Genomic DNA, 13,324 nt, shown 5'->3' on the forward strand with positions numbered 1-13,324 from the left:
ATGCTTTGGGTACGATCCACGATGCTGGCGCCATCTTAAAATGTATTCTTTGTTACAATGCTTTTAGGAAAATAAGTAGAAATTACAGGATTTTGATCAGCTAGGTTTACCTTCACACAACCAATCGAGAACTTTTGGGTTGTTAATCAAAACACTGCCGCTAGATGACACCGGCAGTTCTGGCCTCACAGAGTCACCTTGCCGTGACGTCCCCTTACTGTGCTGCGACCTCTGCCTGCTCCACTTCCCACTGCTCTGTCTGACATATTGGTTAATCAACTATGTGGATTTGACACAGATTTCTTGATATCAACTTTAGCAACAAAAAAGAATTGAAATTTGGGGTATACAGATCCCCCAAAACGGACACCCTGAAAGCAAAAATCACTCCATCAGATACTAAGCACAAGCAGCTAGACGCTGGAGACGTCACATGCAGTGTGAAATGACAGGATTGCAAATGGCCATCTGTTTTTATAGGGCTATGGGACATCACATAAGCCTGCCAGCCGCTGATTGGCTTACAGGTCTGCACATGTGATCGAGGGTGTTCCTTTCTTCTTCCCAGAGTTCTCTGCCCCATGTAACACTTTGTGCTCGTGCCCATTTTGCTAATAAAGGGGAAAAAAAATAAGTTCCCACAAATCACCGTAAACTTTGGATTCATGCAGAACCGAAGTTTTCCGGAAATTCGAAACAAATTCCACTTTGTGTGGAATCGTCCCATCTCTAATCAACCCCTTTAACAGTCCTGTTTCTATAGCTTTTATACAGTCAAATCTTGTTGACAATTCCACTTCCAATGTAATGTTAAGAGAAGATAACAGCCAGGACCAAAAAAAATCTATTGTCAGGCAGCAAAATAGATTTCGGTTTTCTTATAGGGAGTTATTTTTGACCACTGGCAGATTAAGACAGGACCTGGGGTGTAGGGATATTATAGCCCCTACTAGTCTGGAATCACTTCCTATACGTGGTACTAGAATCCGGCTTCTTTGGGGAATGGAGAATGTGTCCCTTCTGCCTGCTATCAATCTGTGCTTACAGGACCTTTGGAGGTCCTGAAATGGCTCTTGTGTACATGTATATTGAGAGCAGGAACAACTGTATGAGGATTTCATGGGTGAAGATCCTCCTCAGTATAAAATTTGGTGGGTGGTTTGGGTGGCCATGGGCTAGAAGGCTTAGGCTTCGGGCTACCGCCAAAGCCACACATTCTAATCTACTACTGTTTTTGGCGTAAAAAAGGAGGAAACCTCATCTTTTTTTACTCCATTTGAACATATTTAGCTTTTCACCCACCATCACCTATTTACAAAAAGGACCATTAGGCGCTGCCTCATTTACAAACTCTCTGTTTCCTTTAGGCAAGCTATGTTCCGAATTTTTTCACATGCTGTACCTCATTATGAATTTAATAAAGAAAACATTGCACTTCAAAAAAAATACAATGTTTCGGTTTGAAATGGACCTTCATCAGACACGGATTGCGAGGGTAATATAAGGAATATATAGGAAGAAGGCGGTAATAACTGTTAGTGGCAGTGGAGATTAAAGTGTAACTGTAAAGTAACTGCCAAAAAATAGTTTTAGCACAGCTGGAGAGAGCATGTAACAACAATTCTAACAATGCCTGTATCATGCTGCTGGCTTTTTCATAGCATGAGATATAGCCTGGTATATCTATCATCCCTTCTTATAAAATCATATTCAGCTTCTCCTGAAGTGGGCGGCACATCCAGGCATTCATATGAATCAGCACAGCATGTTTGTAATTGGCTGACCTGAAGTATGTGATGAGTAACACACTGGGACCTCACTCAAGATCCTTTGCCAGAACAGCTTCTCCTGAAGTGGGCGGCACATCCAGGCATTCATATGAATCAGGACAGCATGTCTGTAGTTGGCCGACCTAAAGCAAGTCACATCACTCTAGGTCCTATTTTTTGCACTCCTTTCCTACAACACCTTCCAACAAGCCTCCTGTCATCTCTAACTCTTCTATACAGTTTTCCATGGTTACCAGAAAGCATGACAAATGAAGATTAGCTGGGGGGGGGGGCAAGGCAAGGCCCCTGTTAGCAGCTAAACACCTACAGATAGCTAATTACAGTAAATTAGAGAGTAGCCTATGTTTGCTTAGTGCAGTTAGGCAAAAGTGAGGCTAGGAAGTTTGGGGCCCCTGACTGGCGAATTTTGTGCCCCCATCCCCCACAGAATGATAATCTGGACCTGTGTGTACAGTAAATTCCCTGCAAAAGATGATGGCCACCAGCATCCCAAGAGGCATGGCTCCACCAGTGGGCCATGTATACCCACAATTGATATCTCTGTATCTATCCAAAGGCTATGACACTACAAGGTCATGCTGTGTTACCCGGTAGCATCTTGCTGTTCACCCAGATGGAAAAAAAGCTGAACAAGTCTGGTTTTTCCTGATATAACTGTGAAGAGTAACTTGAAACATGGACCCCCTATGGATTATGCAAGTTGATACTCCAGAAGGCTGGAGGAATGCTCTTCTGGAAAATATTAGTCAGTTATATAAAAAATATATCTTTTCATTTACTTATCTGATTGCAATTTTGTTTGTTGAGCACCATTTTGCTCCCTCTGGTGTCTTTATGACATGTGTATCCAACTTACCTATAGTCAGTCATCCTCTGACATCCATACCTGGGCATTCCAGCTTCACTTAGGATCTTAATGTCAGGTGACAGTGAGTTTTATGTTTGCTACATCAAGTTATATTACTATAATAAGTGCTCTCCAGCTGCTCCTGCCTTAGATTGAATGATTATGGTACTGCCCTGTGATTCTGCATTATGCATCAAGATAATAGCCTTATAGATATTAATGAATATACTGACATACTGATATGTGCCCCCTCTGGCAGGATCTGCTCTTCTTTTAGCTTCTTATGTCCTTGTTTTTACATAAAAAGGCTTTAATAATTATGCAAATGAGCCTACGGGGCTCTGGGTTCCATAGCTGTTAAATGAGCCAACTCATTTGCATAATCTGTAAAGCCTATTTTTATAAAAACAAGGGCATAAGAAGTTAAATGAACCAAACACCATCATGTTCAATGTGCTTGGTTTATAATCTTTCATCCTGGTGGTAGATTTCTTTTAAGCTTCTTTTAATTTTAAACAGCTGAACTGCAATCACAACATAGACTTTGGTGAGGTACGGCGCTGTTTATGAAAGAAAGCGGCCATGAATTTTGAACTTCAAAGTAACCCCTTTTTGGGGTCTTATTTGTTAGTCTTACTGGACCCTAAGAGTGAAGGATGTGGAGGACAGAGGGTTACTCCTGTTACTACAGTGTCAAAAATCAGAGGATACCCTTTTATTTCAGAAACAGAGGGAAAATGACATATCTGAATACCCCAAGTAAAAAGGTGAGGGGGTCTATCTTTAAGTCCATATCATGGTCAGAAATTTTTAAGTCCGCCATATTGGAAGAAAGATACAGTGGTCATGTAGCAGATCAGACCAGAAATGTCTCAGAAATTGATTGCTGGGAACGTTCCCTGTGATGGCAACTATTTTATGGGGCTTATTTACTAAGGGTCCGAACACCGCATTTTTGTCGGGTTTCACAATTTTTTTCAGATTTGCCCTGAATTGACCTGGGTTTTTGGCGCACGTGATTGGATTATAGCGCATCAGCGCCGGCTTGCATGCGACACAAATCGGGGGCGTGGACGTTGGACAACGCGACTGATTCGGACAAACCACGGAATTTAAAACCCAAATTGTGTCGTAAGATCAGCACTCACATGCACCGGGAAGAAGAAGGTGAATTCCGGCAGACCTCAGCGCGGAAGCAACACATGCAAGAAATTGGACGCACGATCTTAGTGAAACCTGGCAGCTCCGAATCGGCGGCGTCAACGGGACGGGTAAGTAAATATGCCCCACAAAAGCTGAAGTAGCATCAGAATTTTTTGGAGCTGATAACTTTTTTTTTCACATTTTAGTACTTCAAGAACTCAAAGATACCAAAGATACCTTGATACAGACACATAGCTTTGAAATACTCAGTATTATTACCTGTCAGCTGTGGCATGGCCTAATATCTGTGGCAGACCTGAACCCTTTCAGTTCTAAGACATTTAGACCCTTAGGACCAGGCCTGATTTTTTTAATTTGACCTGTGTCATTATAGGAGGTTATACCTTTTGTAACACTTTTAACATATCCAGGGGATTTTGAAATTGTTTTCTGGTCACACATTGTACTTCAAAGTAATAGAACGATTTTGATGATATATTTTGTGTGAAGTCATGAAAAAAATGGAAATTGAGCAAAAATTTTATTTTCAAAGTTCAAAATTTTCTGCTTTTCAGACGGATAGTCATAGCACCCAAGTAACTTTATAACTAACATTTCCCGAATGTCTGCTTTATATCGGCATAGGATTTTATGCGTCCTCTCTCTTTTTTAGGTTGTTAGGAGGTTCAGAATTTTAGGGGCAATTTTTCTTATTCTTATGAAAATCGCCAAAACCCTTATTTAGAGGCACCTGCTCAGCTTTTAGTGACTTTGAGAGGCCAAAATAGCAGGCCTAAAAAGTATGCAGCCCTGGTACACTGCAGCCTTCCCCCAGTATATAGGTAGCCCCAGCGCTATGCTCCCAGCACATATAAAAAGTGCCCCCCCAACTCCTCTTTTATCTTCTGCAGCAGCGTGACCCTGCTTTGTGTGCTTGACCATGCGCAAATCATAGAAGAGGAGCCAGGGGAGGGCCAGAAGGCGAGTATTTATTTTTTTTTTTCCTACCAGGGGCAGTGGATGGCTTTAGGCGCCCCTTGTTTCTTCAATTGGGGTGCACCCGGTGGAAGAAACGGTCATCATGACACGCCTGTATGAAGTCTTTATGTAAGGTGATCCATGATGTTTATATCATGGTCCCTAAGGGGTGACAGTTTTAATGAATATTTGCATTCCTCTGTTATTCCTCCTGGGCATGTATAAATAATCCTGAAACCGTTTATTTAGTCAATGAGGCACTGACACTGTCTGTTCCGATAGAGTTGGATTTTCTATGGATACAATAATGACAGGGGAAGTGGTGACGCTTAGTTGTCAATTTTTACACACATTTCCAGGAGGAATAACTGAATAACATTACAAATTCCAAAAAAGATGTCTCGGAACTGCTATTTCTAAATTGACTAATATTTCCTAAAACAGAGACATTGATATGAAGCGGAGTGGTCAAACCTTTTCCAGATTACTATGCGACAGCAAGTTTCTTGGTGTTTCACAAATTTTCTTAAGTATTGAAGCTTTTGTCTTATAATTAAGACTCAAGGGTTTTTCAGTAAGCAAATCATTTGTTAATTAAAATTAAAACATCCCTGAAATTGAATTAACTCCAGAGCTGAAAACTTTCATCCACGACCTCCCATTATCCGGCCGTGTGATGTCACCTATGAAATCCTAACCTTACCACCCCCCTCACATGACGGTCACCTCCTTCCATTGTTAGGCATCCATTCTTTCATTCCCACAAGGTTTCATTCACAAATTCCAAGCCGCCTCGGGATTCTGATCTTTCTTTTTAATCCCACACGGATCATGTAACATAATTTCAAATGTTAGCAAATGTTCTCAGTGAAACCTTGAATCATTCTCCTTAGCAACCCCCATGATTCTCCTCCATATTCACAATCCTCAAACGCTCGCACCACATCATTATTATTGTGACTGCCTCTGTCTCGGAAACAAATTCTCGACCTGCCGACATGAGATTGTTTTTGTACAGTGGGATTCCTTTGTTGGCTTCTGTCTAATTAATGGCAACAACATTACATTAGGACAGAACAAAAGGAGAAAGAAATATGGGAAATGCTGAATGTATAACATGATGTGTGGGAATGCAAAACCTAATCTCTAGACTGCGCTCAGAGACCCCCCGAAAACTAACGCCAAATCAGTGGTGTAACAAGGAGAGGCAGGGCCCCATAGCAGACTTCTGAAGGGGCCCCCCTTCCGGCTTAAAAATATACATATTACATTCCTATATACATACAGTTCATCACTCATACACACACATTTATACGCTGTTACACACATATAGAACATATACATATCACATATACACACATACAGTGCCATATACAGACATACAGCTTACATACACACATAGCATACTGTACTCACACCATATACACCTCACATTTACACACATACAGTGCCATATACGGACATACAGCTTACATACACACATAACATACTGTATATATACACACCATACACCATATACACATACAGCATATACACATCACAGATACACACACATATATACACCACAATGTGCAACATTATGGGGCAGATTTACTTACCCGTCCCGATCCCGTGGTGCATTGTCCGACGAGGACTCAGGTCTGCCGCGATTCACTAAGATCGTACACCCGAGTTCCTGCATCTGTTGCTTCTGTGCCGAGGTCCGCCGGAGTTCACCTGCTTCTTCCTGGTGCTTGTAAGTGCGTGTCTTGCGACACAATTCCAAATGTTAAATCCTGCGCGTAGTCCGAATCCGTCGGGTTGCAAGCCGGGGCCGATGCGCCAAAATCCGATCACGTGCGCCAAAATCCGGGGCATTTCGGCACAAAACGGAAAAATGCGCTCCTCGGACCCTTAGTAAATGTGCCCCAATATGTATATAATAGTGCACATCCTCCATTCTTTAGTGTCAGGTCAGATGACACTGTGGGCCCTATAGCAGCTGCTATGGCTGCTACCTATATAGTTACGCCCCTGCGCCAAATACCACAGATACAATCAGCATTATACACACGTATCCAGTGTTAGCCTTTTGATCCTCTTTTATATTGGACCCTATGATTTGGCATTATTGAGGCTCATTCAGGTCATAGAGAAGCGTTTTTTTGTTTCGTGGTCGCATAGACAACATTTTTACATTCCTGCACAATTTTGCACATCCATAAATGTGTTCAGTTCACATGGATTAAAATTCTTCACATCAGGAATCTCACCTACTATTAGTGTGAAAATGAATAATAAAATTTAGTCTCAGCATTAACACTACAGTCGTCTTGGTACAAGGAAGACTAGAAGCGGCGCGTTATGTATCGCTTCATACAGGGGTGATGTGAAGCTATTGTGTATAAAACGTAGGATGATGTATGGCTTACATGGGATGCGCTGGCTGTGTGTAAGACACGTAGTGGATGGAATACAAATAAACTGACTATATTCTATATAATGGGGAATATATAATATATAATCTAAAATCCAGGGTTGAGTTAAAAGATTTCCAGTGTAAGTGCATGGATGGTTATGTGACATTTCATTCTATTACAAGATTTTTTTCTGTATATTTTACCTTCTGCAGATGATTTTTCTTATTTACTGTTACTATTAAATACACTAAACTATATTCTGTTCTTTAAAGGGTTGTCTGTGATTTTTGCAGAACTGGACCTGGATTCTGTTAAAACAAGAACAGAACTTCTAATTTCCTACAACAAACTCCCCTCATCATTGCTGGTCTCTATTTGTACACAGAGGCGCAATGGTGACATGATGACCATATGTTGGTACATGAAAACTGCCCATGTAGTATTGGCTTGCAATGGTTGCACATCAGTGTATTACCCAGCAGCGAGCATGGGCACCTCTCTCCTCCCTCACTGTGCTTGCACTCACCCACTCCCCTCTACTGTCTCCCTCGACCCTAAGGTGTGCTGTGTACATCCTATTTGTAGGCAGAATGTTATAGAGCAGAAGAAGCTGAGCAGATTATTTAGTGCCCCCTCTATCCCATATTGTACTAACTGTAGGCAGCATGTTATAGAGCAAGAGGATTGTACATGGCAGTCCTATCTGCAGTCAGCAAGTTATAGAACAGGAGGAGGTGAGCAGATTGTACATAGTGTCCTATCTGCAGGAAGCATGTTATAGAGCAGAAAGAGCTGAGCAGACTGTACATAGTGTCATATCTGCAAGAAGCATGTTATAGAGCAGAAGGAGCTGAGCAGACTTTATATAGTGTCATATCTGCAGGAAGCATGTTATAGAGCAGAAGGAGCTGAGCAGACTGCACATAGTGTCCCATCTGTAGGCAGTATATTATAGAGGAGGAGGAACAATAGTGGATTATAACAAAGGCGTTTTAGACGGTAGCCAGGGGCCCATAGCCACCCGAACCGCCCACCAAATTTTATACTCTAACCCAGTGGTGGCGAACCTATGGCACTGGTGCCAGAGATGGCACTCTGAGGAATCTCTGTGGGCACACAGGCTGTCTCCTAGGCAGAGTTTGCCAGACATGGCACCTTCCTGCAGTCTCAGGTAGTCCAAGTAGTGCCCTGCTATTGTAAAGTGACCCATCCTGTGCTGCTTGGTCCTGTCCGAAGAGTGAAAAGGTGTCGGATTGGAGCTCAAAGATTCTGGTAGCAATAAGTGTGTTACTGCCTAAATTGCTGTGTTGGCACTTTGGGAAAAGCTAGTGGTTTTTGAGTCTCACTTTGGGCATTCGATCTCTAAAAGGTTCACCATCACTGCTCTAACCCATGAAATCCTTTTACATCCGTTCCTTCTTTCAATACACATGTACACACGATCCTCCAAAGGTCCTGTAATAGCAGATTGAAAGCAGCAGAATTGATGCATCCTCCACTCCCCAAAATCTGATTCTACTATTATATACAGGAAGTGATTCCAGACTTGTAGATGCTATAATATTCATACAGGGCCCAGTCTTTATTTGCCCCTGAGGAGGAGCTGAGCAGATTATACATAGTGTCCTATCTGCAGGCAGAATGTTATAGAGCAGAAGGAGCTGTGCAGATTGTACATAGTGTCCTATCTGTAGGCAGAAACTTATAGAGCAGGAGGAGCTGAGCAGATTGTACATAGTGTTATATCTGCAGGCAGAATGTTATAGAGCAGGAGGAGCTGAGCAGATTATACATAGTGTCCTATCTGCAGGCAGAATGTTATAGAGCAGAATGAGCTGTGCAGATTGTACATAGTGTCCTATCAGCAGGCAGACTGTTATAGAGCAGGATGGGCTGAGTGGCTTGTACATAGTTTCCTATCTGTAGTCAGCATATTACAGCACAGAGGTGCAGAGCAGATTATACATAGGCACAGATTTATCAAGCTGTGTAAACCAATCACAGCTCAGCTTTATTTCACCAGTGCTCATGAATATTTTAAAGGGGAACTGTAATCGGTTGCCATGGGCAACTAAGAACATTCTAACTTTTAGACAGCTTGATAAATCTGCACCTAGTGTTCTATCTACAGACAGAATGTTACAGAGCAAAATGAGCTGAGCAGTTTGATAATAACATTTTAAAAAGTTCTAACATGATCAAGTAAATTGGAACAATCTCCCTACAAGGAGACCATTACATCTTTATGAATCTATTTTTTTAGTAAAAATGTACAACAATGAGTAAAATTCTCTGAAAATATAGGCTCTTACACCAAAAAGTTGTTGAAAACAACAGGGCTTGTAATAAGTGATATGACACTACTAGGAATATGTTAATGCTGTAATTGTTTAATGTTTTTAGACGTGCTGGCTAATGATAGGTTATGAGATTTACAATGAGAATTGTAGCAAATAATATGCTAATAATAATGCTTTTTGTATTCAGTAAAGTGTGCATAAATACACAGTATCTGCACAGGTATATTATGTATAGGTAAAGCATGTGGGTAATTATCTTTAATAGCACTCTCCGCTGAAGTGCTTACAATAAGAGGTATACGCTTGCTGTGATCCAAAGGGTTAATGCCGTTTCCAATGGATCCCCAATCAGGATGGATTGACCCGCATACCATATTGGACCAAAGAGCATATAATGTAAGTGCTATTATTACCAAACTTATTAAGGAAATGATGTAAAAATAATGTAAAATATGCGCAATCTATCTAATATTCAAAGTCACAGGTCAACAATAACTTCAGAATATCCAAGTATGTCCAACAATAGTCTGGCATTGTAACTTAGTATAAGATTGTCCTCTATAGAGGTCCATGGTCTCTGTGGGAGAACACTGTGGGGCACATTTACTTACCTGTTCCTTGGAGTTCACAGAAAGCGCATTGTCCAACGCTAATGCACTGTGCCGCGATTTACTAAAATCGTGCGCTGGATATCCTGCATGTGTCGCTTCCCCGCTCAGGTCCGCCGTAGGTCACATTCTTCTTCCTGGTGCATGTAAGTGCATTGTCAATTTTACAGTCGAATTCCGCGCTCAGTTGGAATCAGTCGGATCGTCCAACGGTCGCCCCCCCCCCCAAATTCCTGTCGCATGAAAGCCAGCGCAGCTGCATCAAAAAACAATCACGTGCAACACAATCCCAGCACAAACCCCCGTTTAACACCTGTCAAAGCTACCCAAATCCCGAAACCAGCGAGCAGTCCGACAAAAGTGCGATCCGCGACCCTTAGTAAATATCATACTCTACATCTACATGGACCATACACAATACTTTCCCTCCAGCATAGTCTCAGAAATCTTTGCTGAATCTGTCTTGGTCTGCCTAGACAGATTTTCTGACATACAAGGTATTAAAAAGGCACAATTCTTGGAGAGTGGCCCAGGTTTGCGACCCCCTCCCTACCTTTACACCACCTCCACATCAAGTGGTCCTGATTAGGAGCAGGGACACCTCAGCCCATTACTATAGGCTACGATAGGCAGGCATAGAATTCATCCAAGCTGCAGCCTTTTAGCATAACTATCCCATCAGGTACCTGCAGATGGGGAATATCTAGTCTGATCTTGATAAATTCCCCCTAAAGTCTATGGAGTCTATAGTCTATGGAGAGGGGAAGTTAAAGGAGGAAGTTGAAGCCCCCTTTGTAACTGGATGTCCTAGACACAGGCTCTCATGTGCTTAATGGCAAATATAGCTTTGTTATCAATGTCCATAGCATAAATGTTAGTTTTTAAAAGTGAAAAGGTTATACTTCACGCAGGTCAAATATTGCATTCTAGATCAGTATTAGAATACCTGGGTAAAGGCAGGGTGTTAGGGTACATTCACACGGCCGTCTAGGGGGATGTATATGCGGCCGCACATTTGCGAATGCATCCCCATAGACAGCAATGGCGGCCTGGCGTTGGTACGTTGCCGGTGATACGGCTGCATCCAGGTGGGAATACGGCTGTGTGATTGTACCCTTAGTGTGACCTCTGACATGACTGTAGCACATGCTGTGCCCTGATCTATGACCCCGGAGACAGCCTGGATCCCTTCCTTCTCTCCATTAGTGTGCTTCAGTTTTATTATGTGGGCAGCATTTTACCATTGCATTGTGTGTATATATATATACCTCCTTTCAGCTGGTGACAGTGGCATTATCTTTATTATCTTCTGCTCAGCGGCTACAGATGTAGTGTCCACTGGCTGAGAGCGAGACACCACAGTGTACATTATTTCTATACTGTGACTTGCATTTTTATCCCTTTATCAGCACACCTGAAAGTCACCTGGCAGAGTGTAAGCAATAAGACACCTAAAGCCAAAGGAATATTCTCAATATCCATATGGCTCTAAAGCAGACCAATACCAGAAAGCACTGTGCCTTGATTGTTTGTTGAAATCCTCTATTTACATTTTTTTAACCTGTTTCCCCTCCCCTCTCCCCCCCCCCCCCAAAAAAAAAAAGACCTAGTGCAATCTTTTTTACGCCGAGAAACAGTGGTGTAACTTTAAGCTGCCGGGCCCCAGTGCAAAATGTGTGCCTGGCCCCCAATTATAATTTATTCTTTATAGTACTAGTCTTCCCATATAGGAAAGGTACACCATATGGGCCCCCTAGGCCTTTTGGGCCACCGTACACTTTGGACACCCTCAAGTTACGTCCCTGTTTAGAAAAATATCACCTACCCTGAAAATAAGACAGTAGCAACTATATTTTCCACCACGTGACCCAAAACATAGGCTGATTAATTTTATATGTTATGTATTATGCTGCCAGAGCAGGATCATAGCAAGCCATAGATTATCCTGCAAAAATTTATACTACAAAATTGTTACATTTGCTGCTTTAGATACACATGTGACGATGTGTTTTACCAATGATCCATTTGACCTTATATTTTGGCGCAGAAGTAAAGCAAACCAGCAAGGAATTCGTAAAGAATGGGATAACCCATAACAAAAGCTATTAATATAGAGGTATGCTGACCGCACAACCCAAAAAGTTTAGTTTAACCTCAACAAAACTTTGAAGTCTCATCCTAAGGTTTGTACATTGAGGTGTCCTGCCCCATTTGCTTTTCTAGGTAGGTATTCCCACGAAGATTCTTAAATATACTCAGGATAACAAAATAACACATTCTCTAATTCACTGTTATTAACAAAAATACAGCATTTCACAGATATCAGTCCAACCTGTTTCTATCGGTCCTGGTGTTTACATTTTGGTTGTCCCTGGATATGACCATAAACTCCTGATTTTGGTTGGGCAGATTCCACTGGCAGGGAAGGGCAGAAGGCAGAGAGCACTACAGACAGTGGCTCTTACTGTCCAGCAGTGTGCAGAGAAGACAGCAGCAGCTCTACATACAAGATAAGCTCTGGATCCAAGGGGAGGGGTCATAGCACTGCTGACTGTTTTACAGGTGAGGTAGCAGAGCTGAGTGTGTCATTATCCAATACACAAAGCGGTATCCAGAAAGGAAGAGTTTAAAATGTGGAGGAGCTACTAACACAGCATACTCCCATATTGGCCAAAAGTTCACAAAGTCAAAGCAGAAAGTTAGTGCTCTACTCCCTGTGGAGTAACTTTCTGCTTTGACTGAGTGTGTCATTGTATGTTATATCCATCTCATGACTCTGATCTGTCTTATCGCTCTTTTTCTCTATGTCAGATATTAGTAGAATCCTCAGAAGATACGTGGAAGTGTAGATAAAACCTGTACCAAGATAATGTAAGCACATTGTCAGCACACAGCATCTCATAGCACAGAGGGTTCATGAAGTGTCTGCTCAGCTAGTGCCCTCCCACACTCTGGAATTACACACTGACCATCAGTGAGTGAACGGACCAAAAAGAGCAATCAAACTGAGAAAAATTGCAAAGTTAGGATTTAGAAATTAGGGGGCGTGCCGTCGGATGATCCGACTGATTCGGACTGAGTGCAGGATTTAACTTTAAAATTGTGTTGCAAGACAATGCATTTACATGCACCAGGAAGAAAAAGCTGAACTCCAGCGGACCTGAGCGGGGAAGTGACACATGCAGGAAATCGGGCACACGATCTTAGTGAATCGCAGCACAATGCATTACTGTCGGTGAACTCCGGGGGACCAAGTAAG

The sequence above is a fragment of the Engystomops pustulosus genome, chromosome 10 (genome assembly GCF_040894005.1).
Source record: "Engystomops pustulosus chromosome 10, aEngPut4.maternal, whole genome shotgun sequence".
Classification (NCBI taxonomy): domain Eukaryota; kingdom Metazoa; phylum Chordata; class Amphibia; order Anura; family Leptodactylidae; genus Engystomops; species Engystomops pustulosus.